Source organism: Penaeus chinensis, chromosome 42 (genome assembly GCF_019202785.1).
Source record: "Penaeus chinensis breed Huanghai No. 1 chromosome 42, ASM1920278v2, whole genome shotgun sequence".
Taxonomy (NCBI): Eukaryota; Metazoa; Arthropoda; class Malacostraca; order Decapoda; family Penaeidae; genus Penaeus; species Penaeus chinensis.
In genome coordinates this window covers 3,120,695-3,131,883 of record NC_061860.1, presented here as the reverse complement: position 1 = coordinate 3,131,883, position 11,189 = coordinate 3,120,695, and the positions used below count along the sequence as shown (strand labels likewise).

Sequence of the window (11,189 nt, the reverse complement as noted above, 5' to 3'; positions counted from 1 at the left end):
ACACTTCCTCGTATAAATAGTACGCCGCTTCACCCTTTTAAAAATAGGTATTAAGCGAAGTCACCTTTAAAACTCCAGCGTCGAAACATGCACTGTTAAAAGCACTACAGTACTGCATTAGTGGCTGTGTGTACTCGTGTTTCCCTTGATGTATCCGGTGCGTACTGGATGTGTAGACATGGAATAGTTCTCTAAAAATGCATGTCTCCGTGTGCGTGCGTGTCCGTCCGTGCGTGTGCCTGTATACGTACTTGTCCATTTGACTGTATTTCTGATTCAAATGTGTGTGTGTGTGTGTGTGTGTGTGTGTGTGTGTGTGTGTGTGTGTGTGTGTGTGTGTGTGTGTGTGTGTGTGTGTGTGTGTGTGTGTGTTTATATATACACACAACTATACATGCACGTGCCATTGTACCTATGATAAGTGCATGTAAAAACTATACCTATCCGCGCACCCGCAGCTGTGACATGCGCGTGCTTGCCCTTACGTGTCCCTTCCATTTACCTTTCCACCGCCTGGGCCTCCGCACGGCACCGCACCCACACGCCGCCGACGCCACACTAACTCAAAAACCTACAGGCGAATGAGACCTGTACATCATACCGGTTTATTCACACACGTTTAACACGCCCACCTGTATAATACATTGCTACATGAACCCCTCCCCCCCCCCCCGCACCTTTCCCTCCTCTACCCCTACCCCCTCCCCAAGCACCCTGTCTGACCCACGAGACAAATACATAAGTACACTGGAGGGAAATGACCTTACATAATGAACTAAGCCCATACGTGTGACCCCACAGCGTACTAGTGACCTCACACAGTATTAACTTGACAGCCTATGAATGACCTCACTTCATACCAATAACTTTCACAGCGTATTAATGACCTTACAGTGTATTAGTAACAACAAAAGCATATTGACGAACAACCGGGCTATCAATAATATCAGAGGGCATTAATTTACTTAAACAGTATTAAAGACTTAACACAACATTAATGAACTCACAGCATAGCAGTAAACTCACAGAGAATCGATGACGTCACAGCATATTAAATACGCCACTTTATATACTACTAGCCTCGCATACCATTAATAACCCCACAACTTATTAAAAAAAAAAATCATCCCATTAACAACTTCACAGCGCATCTATAACCCCACCACACATTATTATATTCTCACAGCATATTAACAACATCACAGCGCATTAGAAACCCCACAGCTTATCAATAATCTCGCAGTGTACTCCATAAGGCTGCCCACTGGACGCCGCCGTATCGAATACCGCCTCGTCATTTGCAACAGCTGCTTGCAATGTTGCCCCAAGAAACCTCCAAAGTGCAAAGCAATCGATAGAGATTTCAGAATTCTAGGGTAGATGTGCAGTTTTCATAGGACCGCTTTGTTCTGCATAGGGTTTTTTTTCTCATTTTATCAACAAAATAATTTTGCCTTTCGTTGGGTGTCAATGTTTTAATAAAAGTCTATTTTTAATAATAATAAAAATGATAATAATAAGTATTATTATTAATATAATAATAATAATAATTATGATAATAATAATAATAATAATAATAATAATAATAATAATAACAATAATAATAATAATAATAATATTGATAATAATAATAATAATAATAATAATAATAATAATAATAATAATAATAATAATAATAACAACAGAATAGCCAAGTAAAAAAGCATCGAAAAAGTGTGTGTGTGTGTGTGTGCGTGTCAGCGTGTGCGTGTATGCGTGTGCGTGTCTGCGTGTGCGAGTATGCGTGTGCGTGTATGCGTGTACATGTATGCCTGTGCGTGTATGCATGTGCGTATGTCTTCACTTACTCCCACATTTACATATCTTTGCCTCCGTATCTACACAAGCATAGCCTCTAAACACACGTCCACCAAATTTCAAACTCGAAACAACGTAGGACTTTCCCCAAACACACACCCTCCCAAAAACACGCCCCAAGGACCGCCCGTGTGTGGTCCTCTTGCTCTTGCCATGTTGCAACTGGCGTCTTGGCGTCCGCGAATATCTGACGAAAGAAAGAAAGAAAGAAAGAAAGAAAAAAGAAAGAAAGATTGAAAGAAAGAAAGAAAGAAAGAAAGAAAGAAGAAAAGAAAGAAAGAAAAAAGAAAGAAATAAAAAGAAAGAAAGATAGAAAGAAAGAAAGAAGAAAAAGAAAGAAAGAAAGAAAGAAAGAAAAAAGAAAGAAAGAAAGAAAGAAAGTAAAAGAAAGAAAAAAGAAAGAAAGAAAGAAAGAAGAAAAAATAAAAATATGTAGGTTCGTTTCCCTCAATTTTGTATTATTTATTTTCCTTTTTATTTCTTTTTTTTCTTAGTTTCTTGTATTTAAATAACGATTTCTTTGAGGGAATGGCAATGGTGGTAATTTCCCGTCGTCTTTCATGAATAAAGAAATAAAAGGAAATAACAAATACCTTTCAATTACCTATTCATTTTTATTCTTCATATTATTCCAATTTCTTCGATATTTTCCTTTCCCTTTTCATTGGTTCTTATTCCCCATTTATTTTTACTTTTTTTCACTATTCATCCGTATTCTTCCAAAGACGATTTTCTTGCTGCGGCGAACTACAAAAGAAAAAAGAAAAATCACAAAAAAGGGAGACAACCGAGTTTGTTATATATGCACGGTTGGGTTGGCACGCCTGCTCCCCCCCCCCTCCTCTATCCCTTCCCCCTCCCTTTCCCCTTCCTCCTCCTCCCCTACCCCCTTCCCCCTCCCTTTCCCCTTCCTCCTCCTCTCTCTTCCCTTCCCTCCTGTTTCCTGCCTCCTCCCCCTCCCCTTCCCCTTCCCCTCCCTCTTCCCCTTCCCCTCTCTCTTCCCTTCCCTCCTGTTTCCTGCCTCCTCATCTTCTCCTTCCCACTTCCCCTCCTCCCTTCATCCCTCCCTCCCACCATCCCCCCTCTCCCCTCCCCCTCCCTTCCCTCCATCCCCCTCCCCCTTCCCCCCTACCCCTCCCTACCCCTTTCCTCCCTTCCCCCTCCCATGCCTCTCAGGACGACCGCCAGCAAAGTGACTGAAACGGACGACTGAAAGACAACCACAAGTCCACTGCTGTTTGACCGAGAACAGGGTCCCATCTGGGGAGCTTTTATGCGCGTACCTGGTCTGTGCGAGATTAGATGCATTTTGTTTGCGAAACTTTGCGGAAATTGAGATATAAACACACAGACACGCAACGTGTAAAATTAGGTATGCATGCATACTCTTTCTTTATTCTTTCTCTTGCTCTTTCTCTCTTTCTCTTTCTCTTTCTCTTTCTCTTTCTCTTTCTCTTTCTCTTTCTCTTTCTCTTTCTCTTTCTCTTTCTCTTTCTCTTTCTCTTTCTCTGCCTCTGCCTCTGCCTCTGCCTCTGCCTCTGCCTCTGTCTCTGTCTCTTTCTCTCTCTCTCTCTCTCCCTTTTTCTCTTTCTCTTTTTTTCTCGCTCTCTTTCTTTCTCTCTCTCTCTCTCTCTCTCTCTCTCTCTCTCTCTCTCTCTCTCTCTCTCTCTCTCTCTCTCTCTCTCTCTCTCTCTCTCTCTCGCACACGCACACGCACACGCACTCACACACACACACACAAGCACGCGCCCGCTTAAACAAACAACCTTCTTTCCGTGCCACAACCAAGCCACATAAAACAAACCCATTAATTAACCAACAAGAAAATACCAACTAAAAATACCCCGCATAAACGATAATAAAACCAAAACAAACAAACTAACAAATACAAAAAGATACATACATACACGCATACACACACATACACACACACATACACTTAAACAAAAACACAACCACACGAGTAATTAAACGCCCACAAAACACACACACATTAAGGTACACGCACAAACCCACGCAGACACACGTCACAGACCTTCTTGCGCTCTTCCACCCCGCCTGTCACACACACACGAGGCCACGTGCGGTTACAAGCACAGGTAATGACGGCCAGAGGGAACACGGGACATAAATAAAACTATCTGAGTCTGGGTACGGATGTTATTTCTGTGTGTGAGGAGTCTCAACGCTGTCCTCTTTTTTTTTTTTTTTTGTAAGGTTTCGTGGCCTTTTGATGGCAGGGCATGCGTACTGTTATGAAAGGTGGGTCGTTCGGATGGCGCCGCGTTTCGAAGGTCGGTGAAGCATTGGGTGATGGAGTTGCTTTTTTTTGTTTGTTTGTTGTGATTTTGAAGTGTTTGGATAGAAAGTACACTCATCCTGTGTGTGTGTGTGTGTGTGTGTGTGTTTATCCCTATCCCCTCTCTCCCTTTCTCTTTCCGTCTCCCTCTCCTTTCTCCTTTCGTTCTATTTCCCTTTCCCTTTCTCTCTCTCTCCCTTTCTATCTCTCCCCCCCTCTCCTTCTCCCCCCCCTCCCCCCCCCCCTCTCTCCCCTACCTCCCCATGCAACATCCCCTCGACATCCTCCCTCATCATCAACAACAACAAAACCTTTTAAAAAAACAAAAAAAACATCTGCAATAAAACTTTCAACACTCACCCCCCCACCCCCACCCCCCACCCCCCTCCCAAGTTCGAAGACACGTCCGGGAACCTCTTCTGGCGCGCAACCTTGAAAGTAAGAACTTATTCCGACTCCGCGAGAGAGAATTGAACACCAAGACGACACCCCCCGCTACAGAAATAGCATTTGATACTATTTCAGGACGCACTCGGCGCACACACACACACACACACATACACGCACACACACACACACAAACACACACGCGCGCCTATACACAGGTAACCCTACGACGGTTTCGAAATAAAATGACATTTCCGGACAGTGCCAACCGCAGCCCCCCCACACAGCCGGAGCCACAGACACAAACATAGACAGGCACATAAATACGGGCACAAATACACATACGCACATAAATACGGACACAGCTACACAGTCACATACGCCCATAAATACGTAAACACATACACAATCACATACGCCCATAAATACGGACACAGATACACAGTCACATAAATACAAACACACACACACACACACACACACACACACACACACACACACACACACACACACACAAACACACACACACCGAGGTCGAGGGTGGCGTAAAGACCCGAGACACTGCGGTAGTCTATAGGAAGCGTGTTGTTGTTGTTATTATTATTATTATTTCATTCTTTCTTTCCCTTTTTTCTTTCTTTCTTCTTTTTGTGTTTGTTTTTTGTTTTTTTTATGAGCCAAGGTCGAAGATGTGATGATGATTCCTGTGGCACCACTTTCGAGCAACACGCAAAGGTAATTAATATTATTCATTTTTCTCCGGGTTCCGTATCGCCTGTGAGGTCATATGGGGGTCGTTAGTTGATTAAGAAGAGGAGGAAGAGGAAACAAAGAAGAAGGAGAAGTAGAAGGAAAAATAAAAAAAGGAGAAGGAGAATTAAAAGGAGAATGAGAAGGAGGAGAAGAAGAAGAAGAAGAAGAAGAAGAAGAAGAAGAAGAAGAAGAAGAAGAAGAAGAAGAAGAAGAAGAAGAAGAAGAAGAAGAAGAAGAAGAAGGAGAAGGAGAAGGAGAAGGAGGAGAAGGAGAAGGAGAAGAAGGAGCAGGAGCAGGAGAAGGAGAAGGAGAAGGAGAAGGAGAAGGAGAAGGAGAAGGAGAAGGAGAAGGAGAAGGAGAAGGAGAAGAAGGAGCAGGAGAAGGAGAAGGAGAAGGAGAAGGAGAAGGAGAAGGAGAAGGAGAAGGAGAAGGAGAAGGAGAAGGAGGAGAAGGAGAAGAAGGAGCAGGAGAAGGAGAAGGAGAAGAACAAGAAATAAAAAAAGGAAAAAGAAACAAGAAAAGGGCAGAAGAAATGCAGACGGCCCTCGCCTTTAGCCATATGTCAGATCACCTTCACGACAACGACGATGGCTAAAGTTCGGCGGCACTTGCGCTCCTAAAGCCTCTCTCTTTCCTCTTTTTCCCCTTCCCCCTCTCCTCTCTCCTCTTTACCCCTTTCCTCTCTCCTCTCTCCTCTTTACCCCTTTCCTCTCTCCTCTCTCCTCTCTTCCTCTTTCCTCTCTCCTCTCTCCTCTTTACCCCTTTCCTCTCTCCTCTCTCCTCTTTTTCCCCTTTCCCCTCTCCTCTGTCCTCTTTACCCCTTTCCTCTCTCCTCTCTCCTCTTTTTCTCTTTTCCTCTCTCCTCTTTCCCTCTCTCCTCTTTCCCCCTTTCCTCTTTCATATTTCCTCTCCCTCCCTCTCACGCCTCTCTCCCTCCCCTTGTCCTTCTTCTCCCTCTGTTTCCACTCTTTCTCCCTCCCCCTCTCTTTCCCCCGTCCCTCATTCTCCCTCTTCATCCTCTCACTGCCCATCTCTCTCCCTCTCCCTCTTTCTCTCCCTCCTTCCCTCCCTCCCTTCCCCTCCCCTCCTCCCTCACCTCTCCTTTCAATGGCTTCCTCAGGATGAAGAATCCCAAACTAATCACACGCGAATAATGGCCATCGCCACTAAAACGTCTTTTTCCGCCTCTCTCTCTCTCCTTCTCTTTCTCTTTCTCTCGTTCGTTCGCTATTTCTCTGTCGCTCTCTTTCTCTCTCGTTCTCTTTCTCTTTCTCTCCGGATCTCTTTCTTTCTCGCTCTCTTTCTCTCTCGCTCTCTTTCTCTCCCGCTCTCTTTCTCTCTCACTCTCTTTCTCTCCCGCTCTCTTTCTCACTCGCTCTCTTTCTCTCCCGCTCTCTTTCTCTTTTGCTCTCTTTCTCTCCCGCTCTCTTTCTCTCTCGCTCTTTTCCTTTCTCTTGTGCTCTCGCTCACTTCTCTTTCTCACTGTCGCTCTTTCACTTTTTCTCGTTAAATTTCTCGCTCCATCTCTCGCTCTCACTCTCACTCTCACTCTCGCTATCGCTCTCACTCTCACTCTCACTCTCACTCTCACTCTCACTCTCACTCTCACTCTCACTCTCACTCTCACTCTCACTCTCACTCTCACTCTCACCCTCACTCTCACTCTCACTCTCACTCTCACTCTCACTCTCACTCTCACCCTCACTCTCACTCTCACTCTCACTCTCACTCTCACTCTCACCCTCACCCTCACTCTCACTCTCACTCTCACTCTCACTCTCCCTCTCCCTCTCACTCTCACCCTCACTCTCTCTCCCAATGAAATAAGAGGAGGGAAGGAGAAAGAGGAGAACGGAGAAAGGGGGGAATAAGGGGAAAGGGGGTGCGTGGAAAGGGGGTGCGTGGAGGTGGGGGAGAGGCAGAGAGAGGGAGAAGAGAGAGGAGGGTACGGGGGGGAGGGGGAGGGGGAAGGAGAGGAGAGAAACGGACGAGGAAGAAGGTGAAGTTATAAAGGAAAGGAAAGAGGGGAGGGGGGGAGGGAGGAAAAAGAGAGAGGAGGAAATAGGGAAAAGAGAAAGGAAAGATGGCCTCTCCCCATCCCCCAACCCCCTACCCAACCCCTCATGCCGCTTACCCATTCACACAGGATCGTTATCCCCCTCCCTCCTCCCCTCCCCCCCCCCACTTGCTTCCACGCAGTCATTCAGGAAGCAACATGACTGAGGAAAGGTAAACTCCCTCTCCCCATCCCTCTTCCCCTCCCCCTCCCCCACTCCCTCCCCCCCCACGAAGCAGGGAGACCGTGGCAATGTTGAAACCTAACTCTCCTGTCCTTTCTCCCCCCCCCTCCCACTCCCCTCCCCTACCCCCCATCCTCTTTCTCCTCCTCCTCCTCCTCCTCCTACATCGCAAAAAATGCGAGGGTGTTGAGGAAGGAAGAAGAGGAGAAGGAAGAGAGAGGGGAGAGGAACGCGAAGATGTGGGGGGTTAGGGCAGGAGAACAGAGTAGGAGGGGAGGTAGGAAGAAATGAAAAAGGAGAGGGGGATAAGAACGCAAGGGGGGGAGGGGGAGAGGGGGAGATTGTAGGAAGGAGCGAGGAGAGGGGAGACAGGAGAGAGAAGGGGGGGGGCGTGGAGTGGGGAGTCAAGGAAGGGGGGACGGGGAGGGGAAAGGAGCGCCGAGTGGGAATTGGGGAAGCAGGAAGGGACATGGGGAGGAGGAGGAGGAGGAGGAGGAGGAGGAGGAGGAGGAGGAGGAGGAGGAGGAGGAGGAGGAGGAGGAGGAGGAGGAGTAGGAGGAGGAAGGAGAAGAGGAAGGGGAGGGGGGGGATCGAGTGGGAAGTGGGGAGCGTGCAGGCCGGGGAGGGGCAGGTGGAGGGAGGGGGGGGGACGTCCTGCCTGTCAGCTGGTCGGCGATCGATTCATGTTTAGAGATCCACGTTACGGGCAGGGGTGTTGCGTGGTTCGGCCGCCCGTTCATTTCGCCGCCGATCACGCGGTCGATAACGATGTGTTGGGTCGCGTCGGCGGGGGTTTCCCCTCGAGCGAAAGAGGGAGAGGGAGACAGAGAGAAAAAGGAAGGAAGGAAGGAAGGACAGGCACACGGTCAGACATCCGATCCAGCCTCGCTCACAGCACACGGGGCGAGTCTCGCGTCTAATCCCCCTCTCTCTCTCTCTCTCTCTATTTCTCTCTCTCGCCAAAATGCCACCGCAATGTCCTCGTCTCTCTCTCTCTCCGTGTCTCTCCCTCACGTCGCCTCGTCTCCTTCTCCTTCTCCTCGTCCTCGTCCTCGTCCTCCTCCTCCTCCTCCTCCTCGTTCCTTCCTCCTCTTCTTCTTCTTCCTCTTCCTCCTCTTCCTCTTCCTCTTCCACCTCCTCTTCTTCTTCTTCCTCTTCTTCCTCTTCTTCCTCCTCCTCCTCCTCCTCCTCCTCCTCCTCCTCCTCCTCCTCCTCCTCCTCCTCCTCCTCCTCCTCCTCCTCCTCCTCCTCCTCCTCTCGCAGGGCCGCCGCCGCCGCCGAGTGCCAGAGGAGTGCCAGCAGGTTCCCGCGCTTGGTTAGCAGACGATACAGCAGTCAGCGCGCGTCGTCTGCTAGCGGACCTCTCCCTCCTCCCTCCTAAAAATAAACCCCCACCTCCGCCTCTTTTGCTCGAATAACCCCCACAACCGCTTCGATTCAGCCCCCGGGCGCCGTTGCAAGCGAGGCCGGGGGCTTCTGCCTGTGACATTCCCCCGGTGCGAGGTTCCAGGCCGGGAAATACACTCGGGGCCTCTCCCTCCGACGTCCTCGGGATTCGGGCGAAGGCACACGATCTGACGTTTCCCTCTGCCCATGTCCTCACTGCCTTTCCTCCGTGTCCCCGGCCCCCGCGCGGCCTTTTCGACACAAACCCACATCACTCGAGGCCTAAGCCAGCCCTGCCGCACCGCCGCACCGCCCTGGAGGCCTGCGGTATGGGATATCTTACCTTCATTTTCTAGACGAGGCGGGTCGGACCTACAACGTTAGCACTCACCAGCGACCACTGCAGGGCGCCGCCAGTGCCACCCAGCGGCCGCCGCGCCAACTACGCCGCGCCGGATTCGAACGCGAGGGACGGGCTGGCGGCCGACGCGGGGGGGGGGGGGGGTCGTTCTGACTATGGGGCTCTCGCTCTTTCTCTCTCTTTCTCGGGATCGCTGTCTGTCTCTCTCTTCCTCGCTATCGTTGTCTCTGTCTCTTCCTCGCTATCGCTGTCTCTGTCTCTCTCTCGCTATTGCTATCGCTGTCTCTTCCTCGCTATCGCTGTCTCTGTCTCTTCCTCGCTAGCGCTGTCTCTGTCTCTCTTTCTCGCTATCGCTGTCTCTGTCTCTTTCTCGCTAGCACTGTCGCTGTCTCTGTCTTTTTCTCGCTATCGCTGTCTCTGTCTCTCTTTCTCGCTATCGCTGTCTCTGTCTCTCTCTCGCTATCGCTGTCTCTGTCTCTCTCTTTCTCGCTATCGCTATCGCTGTCTCTGTCTCTTTCTCGCTATTGCTATCGCTGTCTCTGTCTCTTTCTCGCTATCGCTGTCTGTCTCTTTCTCGCTATTGCTATCGCTGTCTCTGTCTCCCTCTCTTCTTTCGCTATCGCTATCGCTGTCTCTGTCTCTCTCATTCTCGCTATCGCTGTCTCTGTCTCTTTCTCGCTATCGCTGTCTCTGTCTCTCTCTCTCGCTATCGTTATCGCTGTCTCTGTCTCTCTCTTTCTCGTTATCGTTCTCTGTCTCTCTCTCGCTGGCTCTTTCTCACTCTCTTTCTCGCTATCGCTCTCTTTCTCTTTCTCGCTATCTCTCTTTTTCTACCCATCTTTTCCTCATTCCCCTCTCTCTCTCGCTCTTTCTTTCACTCCCTCGCATTTCCTCCTATCCCTCTCTATGTCTCCTACTTCTTCTACACTCTCTCCCTCTCTCTCTCTTCCTAACCGCCCCTTCCATCCCTCTCAACCACTTCTCCCTTTCGATCCGCCTTCTCTCTCTTATTCCTGTTTTCGTGACCTTGTAAAAAATAATAACAGTGAGTGGTACACGCCGTAGAATTAATGTACTTTAAGCTCAGTACTGCGGACCTGCTCGTGTGACCTTGACATGGCGAACGAACATTCCAGTTGGTAAAATATTCTCGATGGTTCTACGCGTTCTGTATATATCCGATATCCAGTATTTGTTAAGGGCGTGTGGATATGTGTGGGAGTATGGATATGTGGGTTTTTAGGATATGGTTGTGTGCGTGTGTGCGTGTGTGAGTGTGTATATGCTTATATATGTATATACACGACTCTGCAAGTTTTAAGAGGACGAATTATATATACACATGCATACATATTTTTAGGTGTGATATATCCCTGACTGTCAACTGTTTGGCAAATGCAATCCGTAAATAAGCAGACAAGATTGAGATACGATCAATTAAAGTTTTAATTCAAGAGAGAGAAAGGGTGTACATTATTTAATTGACTTTATATTCAATTTACTTACATTCAGGACAAATCTATCGAGAAGGAAACGAAAATTAAAACGAATTTAGAACCACTTATTGACGTGAGCATATTATATAAAAACGGTTCAGTTCAAATTGAAAACCCTTTCTCACTAATTAACTAAATCATTCAATAGTCATTTTATTCACCTCATTATTTACTAATTCTCCCACACAACACGAAACAAAACAAAGACTTAATAACCAGACAGACAGACAAACAACCATTAAGACAACTAATAATTAAAACAAACCCCAAAAAAAACAGACCCACTTCAAAACACCCAAAACGCGGAGAATAACAACGGATATATTTTGAAATCCCGGCGTTTAAAATAAAAGTAAAAATAAAAGGCAAAAATAAGATTCTAAAAGAGTGAAAATAAAAACAGTCGCGTT

The 11,189-nt window shown here is 47.8% G+C and overlaps 1 protein-coding gene across 7 annotated transcripts in view; it reads right to left on the bottom strand.

Annotated features, from left to right (window-relative positions):
* Positions 1-11,189, bottom strand: part of LOC125047751 — a 169,533-nt gene that overhangs the window by 134,449 nt on the left and 23,895 nt on the right. Inside the window, exon 1 of one of the 7 annotated variants that reach the window (XM_047646165.1) lies at positions 9,266-9,349. The exons of the other annotated variants lie outside the window; for them this stretch is intronic. The gene's annotated coding sequence lies outside the window, so the exon portion shown is untranslated. Of the gene's footprint in view, positions 1-9,265; positions 9,350-11,189 lie in introns of those variants that run through there. 7 annotated transcript variants of the gene reach the window in all.